At 36.5% G+C, this 12,072-nt stretch overlaps 1 long non-coding RNA gene across 1 annotated transcript in view; it reads left to right on the top strand.

The window, feature by feature from the left end:
• Positions 1–12,072, top strand: part of LOC141574612 (uncharacterized) — a 1,056,998-nt gene that overhangs the window by 878,901 nt on the left and 166,025 nt on the right. The gene's annotated exons all lie outside the window — the stretch shown is intronic.

Genomic DNA, 12,072 nt, shown 5'->3' with positions numbered 1-12,072 from the left:
ATTGGATTTACTGGTGTCCAAGAGAATTTAGAGAGTATTATGAGGTATCTAAGTGGATATTAAGGTTGTGTTAACAGGTAGTTAGAACAGCTATGTAGATAATTGAGGTGATAGAGGTGGAGACACGGGAGTCTTGGGTTTAGAGAGCTCTGCCTTCCAATGTGGAATATAATTTCCCTTTGCCCTAAAACATCCAAACTGGTGAGATTATTTTTAGCTCTCTAACCCACTTTGCCTTGGGAGATAATCTAAATGTTTCTCAGTCACCCGGAAACTGGGCACTGAGGAAACCAGTGTAACTCAAAGCTATGTTCAATAGAGGGAAAGAAAGAAAAATGGTTTATAGATTACTCTGTTGGGAAAAAGGTATATTTAAATGCTACATTTTATCAGCAAACATTCTTCTCTTGAGAAATTCAGAAACATCTCGCTCCAACTTTCGGCTTCATTATTTGTCTGTACCTTACAGAAAATTTTTAAAACTCAAAACGTGTTGTACTCTTTGAGAAACTGCTCACAGATCAGGTAGAGATCACAATTGCTGTTTTGCTGTCGTTCATTTTTTTTTGCTTAAATATCACCAATCAACCAGTGGAACAGTCTATTCAATTCTTAGTTTATTTTCTTAATCCTGGTGATTTGATTCTCGGATTATGAAAGAAGCAGTTGCAACCATGACTGCAGGTTCTTACATCTTTATGGATATAAAGAGCTAAGGGTATCTTTTTAGTGATTAGAAAAACCAAAAGAAATCTTACAGAAACACTCAGAAACAATTATACTTCAGTATCTAATTTTCTTAAAAAATATTTATGGCTTTGGCTTTAGAAGATGAAATTTGTCACATTAATGGATTCTGGCCTCATTAGCTCCTAATTCTTACGTACTCCTGAATTCATGCTTCTCTGCTGACAGCATCCCCATCATTCTGTGGTAACCATGAGGCATGCCGTGAAAAGATTTTTACCATAGGTAGAAGAATAATTAAAAGATGAAGTCACTTTCAATAATATGAAAAAAAAGAAGCTAGAAATGCCCAAAATGCATGGAAGTCTTATTTGTTTCTAGACGATGTGCTTTGGCAGGAAGGGGGAAACATATTTCTAGAAATTAACAAATATCTTTCCATCTGTGTATTCTTTGGATGTGGCAATTCTATATTTAAGGAGGTTTTATTTTGTTCCTCAATGAAGTCTGTGTTTGTAGACTCTTAGGGGGAGGAGGGAAGGAATATATTGCCCATCCTACACTGCATTTTCCTCCTTTCCTAGATTTTAAATAATATCTTACTGCAAGGGAGACATTTCTCATAGGGACACAACATAAACTCTTCTTAACTGGTAGACAAATCAACACATTCAGTGAATTAAATTCCTAATGAAAATGATTTGTGTTGTGAGAAGACAACCCAATCATGTTTTCTGTTGCTAGATGCTTGGAATTTACAGGCTATATCTGCTTTCTTAAAATAATAAGAACAGAAAGTAATTAAAGGAAAGTGTTTAAAAAGGAAACCAGGAAATTGTTTAAAAAGGAAACCAGATAGTTATTCATATATATAAATAAAATTTATGCATATGTAATTTTATATGAGAAATTTTCATCACCTAAGAGCACTCTTGCAAGTTATATCTGTACCTACATATACAACAATTATTATTTCCATCAGCAGTGGTTATATGTGTTTATGTGTTTTATATGCTTGCTTTTCTTAAAAGAAAATAGAACTTTATATAATGTGCAAGCTTTAAGACTGAAGTTTTTTGGAGCAGATCTTTCTTATAGTTGATAACCTGGCTTCAAAAATTAAGAGAAAAATATTTGGACTGTATCTGAAATAGAAAAAAAAATGGACCAAGCAGATACACTTTTATTGGGGTTTTTTTGAGTGTCTTATTCTAAATAAGATTTCAGGTCACAGTTTTATCACTGATGAGAATTAATCTACTGAATGCATTTGGACATTTTTTTTTAGAACCATTAAGTCCAGACTCTCAAAATTATGATTTCCTTTTCTTGAAAAGACCAGTCCTTTTTAAAACAATAAGCACTTTCATGAATGGCCTACTTCAGGTGACACTAAAGGAGATTCAATAAATTTATACAATATTTTCTTTAAAGATTTCATGAAAAGAGAGAGAGAGATAGACTGTATAGGTCCACTGAGAATAGGTGTACTTCTATATAATATCAGAGATTTGCAGGCTTTGCCTGGCCTGAGGCATTGGAAATATAAAGGCATTGATTTGGTTTTAAAGGATTTTGTAAGCAAATGTATACAAAGTGTTTGTAAAGGCCCTTGGAGTATGTTGGGGAAAACATACTGATAAGATGCTGGGGAATGTATAAATGCAGCCATTAATAGTAGTCAGGGTCACATGTTCCTACTTACTGTGAAATGATACGGTCTATTTTTTATGTTATAAAAAAAAGTGAGTTTAACCCCATTGACACTGCATGAATCTAACTGTTGCTAATATTGCAAATATTAGGGCATGTTCCTTCATCACAATAAAGCTACATCTGACTCACGTGACCTTTGGAATAAGGGAAAATCTGACTTCACTTTAAATTTTGCATTCACTGAATATGCAAATATGTCTTTCCTCAATTGAAAACAAAGTAGGTCTTTTTTTGAATTGAGGCACTGTGAGTGCTTCCCTCCTACCCTCCCACCCCATCCCCAGCTGACGGTTTTGGAGCGTAACTGAACTTCACCACTGCTGGCAGAGGGGACTCTTGGCCGAAGGATCTCTGTGCCCTGGAGTCCAGTTCTGCCTAGGCACGAGGCAGGCTGGAATTGCCAGGGTGTTAATAATGCCCTTGGGAAGCAACGCTCAATTAGTGACCGAAAGGAATTGATTGACACGTACCTCACCTCACTTGTCCCTCAAGAGAAGGATCTCTAAGGCATGTGCTCTACGCTGGTTCCCAGAGTCCCCCAGGATTGTGCTCATCTGTCCCCAGTGGCTGTCAGTGCACACTTTGTTAGCTTTCTTCCCTCTTCTGTCTTACTGACCTACTTCTCCATCAGTGTTTCCTGAGATCACTCCTCAATAAACTATATAAAAATTATTCTTGATTTAGCATCTGCCTCTAGAAAAATCCAGGTGTACGTTTTGATTTGGTTATGTATTTATGTGGTTAAAAAAATCCATAAGATGGAGTATGTAAAGAAAAGTAATTCTCTTTCCTGCCCTTGCCCGCAGTAAACACTTCTAGGTGGGCAAGAGAGGTCCTCGCCTTATCCCATCATGTTTTGGAATTTTGTGTGTCTCAAAAACACAAAGAAACAAGCTTATTAGAAAAGACGAGATGCTTTTACTGTCAGGTTCTGGCATGTAAAGCAGGCTCAGGTATGTTCCTCACCCTTTGCATCACACTTCAGGCCCCAGGAAAGTACTTCTTCATGCCTCTTGCCTGATGTCTTAAAATAAAAGGCAGGTGAGTTCAGATGCTCTGGAGGTTCTGGGTTTTGTCACAGCCACCGTTGAAGATGGACACTGCTTCAGAGTACAGGCAGGTTTTGAGCAGGGAAGCACTTAAATAAGAGAAAAGACAAATTAATTAACTTGTCAAGTCCTCTCTGTCTTGGCATACGTGTAATAGATTCCTGAATGATGGAACTGTACACCCCAGCAGTGCTAACTAGCCATTTCTTGTTCTCGTCCTGTTCCAATTTGTGTGGTCCTGAGGTATTTATGAATTAGTGTAGTGTTCGCCACAGTCGTGCATGGAAACTGAAGAATTTTAAAATGATTAAATAATATGTACTCATCTAAAATTTGTTTAAATTACACAAATCTATACAAATATATTTGAAGTATAAAGAAGTGATTTTTTACATTATCCACTAGAGAGACAATGGATACTAAAATTATATTTTCTTTTTATAAAACTATTTTAAAACATCAAGTTAAATTTCAAAAAGGAAAATAAAGCATTTCAGTTTTATCTGAATACTTTTGTTTAAAATTATGGAATTAATTTTTTATTTAATAAATCATTTTATAATTATTAATTCTGATTTTTCTTTTTCTTTTTAATTTTAATGAATAATTCAGTTATTTTAAAATATTTTAAAATTTTGGTATACATTTTATTTAGCTTGCATTTTTAATAAAATTATACTCTAATTTTTTAAACATTGAATTTAATGACTTTTTTAATACAGTCGTAACTGTGTACAAGTCAAAACTGGAATAGAAATAAAAAACATCAAATGGGAGTTCAAGGAAAAAAAACCAGAAAGTTAAAAGAAAAGGCAAGTCTTCAAAGAGGTGGTCTAGTTAAATTTTTAAAATATTAAAAAATGAAAATGAGAAGACTTCTATCAGACCCAAGAATTCATGAAAAGGACATTATACATTCTTTATTTAATGAGAGAGAAAGGGAGGGAGGCACATGAAGTTACCTTGACTCTTCTAGGTTGCCGTTAATACCATCCTGAAAGAATCATAGCTTCTCTCTCATCTTCTTCCCTCCTGAGAGTGACAGAGCCCCAGAGGTGGTGATGCCAATGGGAACTGCAGATGCTGGCGGTGCAGGTGTCTGAACTGTGTTCACCTGTGCCCTGCCAGGTAAATGAGAGGGAAATTAAGTTCTCTCCCTGGCGCTCATGCTGTTTTATCTATATCTGTCTTAGAAAATAGGTATGTATTTATTTTCATCAGAATTATTTGTCCTTGTGTAACTAACTCATATGGCTCTAAGGGATGATAGATGCTCCTTCATTGTCTGGAGCACAGTGATGAGTATGTGTGCGTTAAGTCTGGTGGGAGAAGCCACGAGAGGGATGAATTGGTTTGTGCAACGAGTGAAGAGAGGTGGGAATCAGTGAAAGTGCACAGATTCAGGGCAGACAGAACCAGAGGATCTCATGCCTGGAAGAATGGCAGGGAAAGCCTGACTGGCCTTTGCCCCCAGTGCCCCTCTGCCACCTACTGGGAAAGAGGCAGTTAGGATTACATGATACCTGATGGAGATCTTTCTGCCTTTGGGAGTAGGGTATAAGATATGAACCCCTCCTCCATTTCTACCACCTAGTTTGAAGAAAAAACAAAACAAAACAAAACAAAACTACAGCTTTTCCTTATATTTGGTGTGAGAGAACCTTTCTGGAGTATACCAGGAGATGTTTTAGTACTACATGGAATTTGAAATGATGCATTGGACACGGCATGTGCGAACAGCTGACATCTGGATTCCATATTTTATATGTCCGTTTCTCTTTCCATAGCTTGTGGTTTCAGACCACAGGGGAATATCTCTCACTCTTCCATATTTCTCCAATTCTAGAAAGGTACTTTGGATGCAGTTATGCAGCCATTAATTTTTTTGGGAAATTTTGTTAGATGAACCAGGTTCTAAGCTCCAGAAGGTGTAACTGGTGAAGCTGACTTTACATACTTACTAAAGTAAAGAAATCTGAATTTGGGGTAGGATATTAGTCAGGCACCATGTCCCCTTAGTTAAAATAGAGTCACATGTATCAGTCATTCTCTAATTTAGTGCAATCCTAATGTTAAAGATTCCATTGTGACAAGAGAGTTCCCTAAACATCTAATTCCCCATTTTTTAAAAAATTACATAACTGAAAAGACTCTCCCTATTTCCTGTTCCTTTACAATATACTAATAAGTACCACTTTGGAAGAATCATACGCAATTTATTTTAGTCTTTGCAGTGAATTGAAATTGAGACATTATGGAGTCCTTGCAAGGATTCCTCATTTTTGAATTTGATGCTCTCAGCATTTAAATGGCACTCCTTGAAAAGATTCATACCTTGAAAAAAAAAATCAATTTCAGCTCTGTGAAGAGAATATGGGGAAATTAATGCCTCCGAAAAAGTCTTGAAGTGCAAGATGGGTTTATAGAAACAGATTCTCCCATGCAATCTTGTTTCTATTCTCCTACCCTTTTATTTTTCCCCCCATATCTTGGATTGTTTCTGATAGAACACGATTGATGGAAATGCAAACATCTAAGAAAAAAATAGATTTTTTTTAATGAGCAGAAGGAACAGCTTTTCCATAGAATAAGGGGTTCACTGAATTTCCAGGCGCACAGAATTTTTTACTCTATGTGAATTTTTTTATGAACTAACATTCAGAAAAGAGGTACCATGGGCCTAAAGGGAATACAGTGTGTCAGATTATATCGATTGAGTGCGAGATACTAGTGCTAATAATAATAGCTAAAATTTATCCCGGATTTTTCTCCTAAAGAGCTCAGAGTATTTTTTTATACATGGAGCTTTATTTTTCACCCTGTAGGAAGAGTGTTTTCAGGATGATGCTCACCCACCAGGAGGCCATAACGAAATAGTTTCATTATCCCTTGGTGCCTGGCTGGGTGAGGAGAATATTTATCTTTCCAGGGCCTGAGATGAAGTGAAACATACATAGTCATTCTGATCATACAGCCTTAAAGTCCCTGGGGCCCCATTTCATGATCTGCAAGTGATTTAAGTAAAAACACTGAGAGTATATAAATATGGAAATTCTGCTAAGATATTCCCTCCTTTTACAGAATTCTCAAGATTCACTTTTCTTAGTCCTAACTGTCTTCGTAATGTGTGTGTTTTTGTTTTTTGTTTTTTTGGGGGGCGGGAGGGGAGGTGTGGTACTGAAGTAGACACAGGTGTGCTCGCGATTTTCCAAGATTGGCCTCACGCTAGGCAATTGGAAGAAGACAGGTTCTCTTAACTGAAGTATTTAAAGTGGACAGTATGCTGTTTCTCAAATAATCAGCCATTGGGATGAGAACACAGACTAAACAAAGGGAAGCCACTTACTTAATACCACTCACATCCCCAGTGTCCACAAGAGAATGAGCTTCCTCTTCCCTTGATGAGTTGAGAAGGAAGGGCTTTAACGGAAAATCACTAACTTATGAGCTTGAATTCCGCTTGAGCTGAACCACTGATAAGGCATGCATTCAAGTCCTTTCCATTTTACAGAGTGAAGCATAAAAGAGGCTAGGAGCTTTGTCCCCATGCCTCCAATTCTTCCCACATTCGGCCTGCCACATTCTGTAACTGTAACAGTCTGCTGTAACTTTCTTTTTATTACTCTTTTTTTAATGAAGTCTAGTCGGTTTACCATGTTGTGCCAATTTCTGGTGTGCGACATAATGTTTCAGTCATGCATGTACGTACATATATTGTTTTCATATTCTTTGTCATTACTGCCACATTTTATTGACACACCATTCCAAGAGGGCTGCTCCTTTACATTCCCAGCGGGAGGAGTTATTAACGACATTAATTTATTTGTCATCATTTCTTTCAACCCTAAATGAGTAAATAAAGAATTTTTCTTTAATAATGAAATAATGTTATATAAACTTAGTGTATAATCTCCAGAATAACCCTGTCATCTATTTCCCTTGCCTGTGAATGAACACCTCCAGGGGTTAGCATTCTCTCCACTACTGGGAAGTCATATTAATTCCTAGACCATTTTTAGTGTTAATGTTTCAACATTTTTTATTATAGTGAACTACCATCTGCCTTCCTCTTTTGTGTAACCACGGGCCCAAGTTTTGCCCTCTAGGGCAACACAGATTAAAATGAATTCTTCCTGGTGACAGTTATTTTTATATTTAAGGGAGCAACCTCGCCATTCTCTTAATTCATCTCTTCTCCAAGATAATGTGCTGTCAGAGAACAAAAACAAGATGGCCCCCTTTAATTTTGAATTTAAGTTAGGAAAAGATAACTAAGCGATACATATATCTGAAATCGTTTTAAGGAAAATAGTAGGTGGTCTTAAGTCTTCCATCTTGAAGCATGCTGAAGAAGACATCCAGTATCTAATCATCTAGTGTTGCCATGAATACTTCTTTTTTTTCTTTACGAATTACCTCTTGTGTAGTATTTGCAAACTAAGAAGACTGGATTAGATGATGATTATTTCTCCCAAATCTAAATGTCTTGTCCTCACCGTATATTTTGGAGAAAGCAGCGTCAGGCTTCTGCTCCCTTGATACTCTATTTGTGGTTGGTAGCTTTAATCCCCACTTTCTGGGTATATTCTAAAGCATACGGTAAGCTGCAGATGACTGCTCTGAGCAAAATATACTAGGCTAGTTAGAGCCCCTTTAAGTGCAAAAATTAATAACGGAAAACACCTCAGTTGTGTACATTTCCCAGAATTTTAAGTGAATCTTCGATAAAACTACTAAAACAGATTTTGGGACCTGTGAAGACTGTAAGATCCTAGTCTAGTTTGCCCAAGATTACATACCTTATTATGTTAATGAAAACAGTCTATGTTATTTGTGTTATGGGGGAAGAGGAAGACAAACTAGTTTTTAATATTATTTCATGTAAGTATTGGATCTGAGTTATTTGTAGATTGAAGGTTTAGCGTAGTTTATGGGAGTGTCATGGTTTGAGTGAGGCCAGATTGGATCTGCACTTCTCCTTTTATAGAGGAAACGTTGATGAAGATACAAGGCACAGACTTATTTTCAATTTAATAAAATTCAGTAAAACAAATAAAAATTAAAATATTTCATTTCAAAACAGCCAATTTTAGTTGCAAATCCAGATACAGAACTCAAGTCTTCTAATGCTAATTTCGCTTTTTCTATTACAGCAATAGGCAGCTGCCTGGAATCTGCATATAATTCATTATTCTTAATTATGAGATTATTTGTATCATTTGAGATAAAATGTTGGCAATTTTAAACTTACAGCTCATTTGGACTAATCAGCTGAAGTTACAACTGTGAATGTTTTTGATTCAGGAATACAAACTGATGGGCGAAATATCTGTTTTCCTCCTTCTGAAAAAAAAACCTGAGGCAGAAAGTTGAGGCAAAATAAAGTAGTACCGTGGTCTCCAACTGGAGGGTCCACTAGTTCTTGCTGAGGCTTATTTCCAGATTTTGGGGGGTGTATGGGTGTGTGTGTGTGTGCATGTGTGTTTTCCCTCGGCTACTTTCCTACAGCACTGCTAATAATCTCATGAACACTGCACAGATGTTTTCCCCATTCTGTGGCATACTTATTTTTCAAGTGGCTTCTGAGAGCAGATGTTCCCATGTGTCTTTGTAACTTCTTTTCAGTTGATGTTTTTGCAACATTAAAAAAAAAAAAAAAAGTAGAGGAGTGGAGGGAAGGGAATACTAAAGAAGACCAAATACAGAAGAGCAGTCAAGACCAGTGGATGTTTAACTTTTTTATTATGAGTCCATAAAAGAACCTCCATTCAATTCAGTTGAATTGAATATGTATTTATTGAAAACCGATGTGGAAGGCCCTTGGCTCAGTTCTGGGAGAGTTCAAAGTAGACAGATGTCACATAGGTTAGAGGAAGGATATTTGCAAAACAAGAACACATTCACAAGGCATATATGCGAGTTAGCATCTCGAGCAGAAGGCAAGAGTAAAGTATGAAAGTTTATTACATATGCAAAGAAAAGTGAAATTATCAGCAGAGTCTGGCTATTGCCTCATGTGGTGGAATAATTGGGAATTTAGATTCAGAAGGCGATTTAAGACCAGAGTATAAAGAACCATGATCAAGAGACTGAGGAGTTTGTGATTCAGTGGATTCGTACTGGCAGATGTTTTTTGAGTTGAGCAGTGGCACAATGAGGGCCATATATTTTGGAACATTATTGTGGCAGTCGTGTATAAGAAGGACTGGGGAAGAGTAAGACAATAGGGGTAGAGTCACAGGTATCATCCTGCTGGTGATGAAATGATAAGGTGGGATGTTGTGTAAAAATGAGAGTGTTGCAGGTGCAAAGATATTAAGGTAACAGAATCATTGTTTACAGTATATTACTTTTGTTTCTTTCCCCCCTGAAGTTGTGAGTTAATAGGCAAGGAGAATATTGCATCCATTAATAGAAACTGAGATATCAAAAAAATGATAATGTACGGTGAGAGATTATGAGTTTGATTTGGTTGCAATACACACAGTTGTTAGTGTCCAAAAGGCCATGAACCTCTAGTGTCAGGAGAAGAATTTCAAGCTAGAGATAAATGTACCCTGAGGCTCTTTGTATAGAATTGCACAGTTACCAAGAAAGAGGCTGAGGCTGGGTAAGAAGAACAAGAATAACGGCCTGGTAATTAGGGTGGTGCTGATGAAGGGGACAGACAAAGAAGAGGAGACCCCATGGTGACTGAGACAGCAAGTTCAGTGTGGTAGCAAGAAAAATCTTCCTAATTAGAGTAGAAGAGTGGTCCCCAAAGATGTTGCATCTACCTGAATTCCCAACAGCAGAGATAGTTTGAGGAATAAGGAAAGATGAAAGGATTTGGCAATGGGAAAATTTTGATGACAAATACTGACAACATTTTGGTTGATGGTTGGAGTTAGAAATGAAAATCTCAATATATGCTTTAGTTAGCTACTGTTTTTTAGATAAGGAAGTTTCATATGTTTTAAATAAAAAAGATTGGACCTGAGCTCAAAGTACTGAAAATATAAAAAAAATTGAGGACAATCTACATTACACTGAATTAATTTCTGATTTTTCACTAATCGTTCCAGTGAGGGCGGCTGAGAGCCTGGACCTTGACCAGAGAGACCTCAGCTCTCAAGTTTGATGCCAAAAACTGTATAATCTCCCATTTCCCCCCTGCAGGATGCCCTCTTTGCAAAGTTTCTTCTCTATGGCTCTATTTTTCACTTATCTCTGCTAGAAGATGATCTGTCTCTGTTTCCTACTATCTAATTTTGCCTAATTATAGCAGTATTAAACCATGACAGGACATCATTTCCCAGAATCCATAAGTTGGCTTTCTAGGGTAAGCTTCTTGTAAGGATTCCTTGTCTTCTTCAATTTGGTTCTGAGTTTATTGCTTTCAAAGCTTGTGATGGCCTAACTTGGTTTCCCAGGGTGAGATCTTTAAGATCTCATTTGGTTCTAATTGTTGAAGATCATTATTTCTAATATAATAAAGAAGTTAAGTCTATTTGTGTCCATTTTCTAATTCTTAGAAATCCAGTCTTTATATTCTACCCAAGTCTTCTTCCCCCAAACTTAAAATTCTGGTGCTTTTTTCCCCTCTGGAGAGGGTATAATTAGCCTCAAGTAAATCACTGAATGTGTATAATTGATACTTTTTCTCATACGATTGATATGATTATATGTGAAAATGGAGATGAGAGAGTTTCATGAAACTATAAAGCATTCGTGGGTTTTTAATTGTGTTATTAATTTTAAGTTGGAAAACAAGCACTTAGAATAAACAACCATGGGATGTGACAGCTGGCTGTAAAAAAAAAAGACAAATATATAATAATTATAAAATATAAAAACAAATGCTGTGGTACCATATAGTGAAGGAAAAAGTGATGTGTACACAGTCATCCCCATTAATGTTAATAAGTACTTTAGAGAACCTCAGTTGGGCATGAATTGGTTAATTAGTATGTCTATTATTAGTGTACTGCGATACTATTTATAAGATAAACATGATCTTTGCATTAGTGATCCAATATTCAGCATATCCTGTAACACAGCAGGGAAGAATAAAATACGTTCAGAAACATTTTTAGCCGAAATATTTGAACGCTTTAAAAAGTCTTAGACTCTACATTTCAGCCTCAGTTATATGTAAAAATACTTCTTTAGGACACTGATTACTGTGTGATGCTGGGTAAACCCAACCAGTCAGTGTGTTCACTGAACTTGGCCATGCTCAAGCCCCTTCTACTGCAAGAGTAGAATCAGAAGAAGCCTCTAAAACACAGAACATTTCTTTCAACACTCTTCATTCTTCTTTTTACAGTCTTTTTTATCCTAGCATTTCCATATTCCTGCGATTCCTGAAAGCTACTACATCTCAAATGTTTGACCCCTGCAGACAACTTCAAAAATCAATGAATTAAAAAATGAATTTTACTCTCCTGGTGAATGAGGAACAGTATTGCAGCAAAAAGCTACCTAACCTTGCTTGAATCTTTACATTTTTTAAAATAATTGAGAATTAGTAGAATGTATCTGGAGTTCTCCTTCATTGAATGCATACAAGGGATGCCTTCGGGGAACAGAAAAATCTTTTTAGTGAAGGAAGAAATAGGTGATATAGAAAAACAAATAC

The sequence above is a fragment of the Camelus bactrianus genome, chromosome 22 (assembly GCF_048773025.1).
Source record: "Camelus bactrianus isolate YW-2024 breed Bactrian camel chromosome 22, ASM4877302v1, whole genome shotgun sequence".
In the NCBI taxonomy this organism is placed as follows: Eukaryota; Metazoa; Chordata; class Mammalia; order Artiodactyla; family Camelidae; genus Camelus; species Camelus bactrianus.
The sequence above is the reverse complement of the archived record's forward strand: the minus strand, read 5'-3'. Positions and strand labels throughout refer to the sequence as shown.